Source organism: Octodon degus, unplaced genomic scaffold (assembly GCF_000260255.1).
Source record: "Octodon degus isolate 3935 unplaced genomic scaffold, OctDeg1.0 scaffold00335, whole genome shotgun sequence".
In the NCBI taxonomy this organism is placed as follows: Eukaryota; Metazoa; Chordata; class Mammalia; order Rodentia; family Octodontidae; genus Octodon; species Octodon degus.
The window spans coordinates 959,709-960,979 of NW_004524911.1; positions in this window are offsets into that span (position 1 = coordinate 959,709).

The window sequence follows — 1,271 nt, forward strand, 5'->3', positions numbered from 1 at the left end:
AGGCAGAGTGCAGAGGCCAGGGGTTCAATCCCTGGCATGCCATGCTGGCCCCACCCCCAGGGTGTACTGAGATGGCAATTGAGACTGGGCATGGTGATGCATGCCTGTAATACCAGCGCTTGGGAGGCTGCAAAAAAGAGGATCACTATGAGTCAGATCTATGTAGTAAGACCCTGTACTAAGTACATAAAAATAAAATAAAAAGGAGATGGAAAAATAGCTCTCCACATGATGAAAAATAAAACAGGACCACTGTGTTTCACCAAGGACTAGACTAAAGTCAAAATGGGTCAAGGATCTAAATAATGAATCAGAAACACTAAATCTACTGGAAAAGAAAGTATGTAGGAATCTTGAAGACATAGATGCAGGTAGAGATCTCATGATCAAAACTCAGACTGCACAAGAAATACTTCAAAGAATCAACAACTGTGATCTCATCTTATTAAAAGATTTGTACAACAAAAGAAATCACCAAAAAAAGTGAAAAGACAATACACAGAGCTGAAAAATTTTTAGGCAATTGTTCCTCAGACAAAGGTCTGCTATGGAAAACATGTAAAAAATACCCCTACTCCCGTTCAAAGACCCAATCCAAAAGTGGGCATTTGAGATGAATATATACTTTTCAGATGAATAAATACAAATGGCAAGTAAATATATGAAAAAATGTTCAACATCATTGGTCATTTGAGAGATGCAAATTAAAACAACACTGAGGTTCCATCTCACAACAAAAAGATTTGCTATTATCAAGAAATCAACTAATAACAAATAACTGGAGAGGCTGTGAAGGAAAAAGAACACTTCTCCACTGTTGGTGGGTATGTAGGCTGATACAGTCACTGTGGAAATCAGTGTGGCAATTCCTCAAAAAACTAGGATTAGAGATCCTATTCAACCCAGCTATTCCCCTTCCAGGTATCTTTCTAGAGGAATTAAAAACATCAGGCAACAGCAGTATCTGTGCACCTGTGTTTAAAGCAGCACAATTTATGATAGCTAAGTCTTGGAAACAATCCAAATGGCCATCAGCTGAGGAATAGATTAAAAAGATATGGTATTTAACCCTTCTCCACTGCTGGTGGGAATGTAGACTGGTGCAGCCATTATGGAAATCAGTATGGAGACTCCTTAGAAAAGTTGGACTGGAAATCCCCTTTAAACCAGCTATTTCTGTACTGGAAATTTTCCCAGAGGATCTGAAAACATCATATCATACGGATATATGTGTGCCTATGTTTATAGCAGCACAATTTGTGATAGCCAAA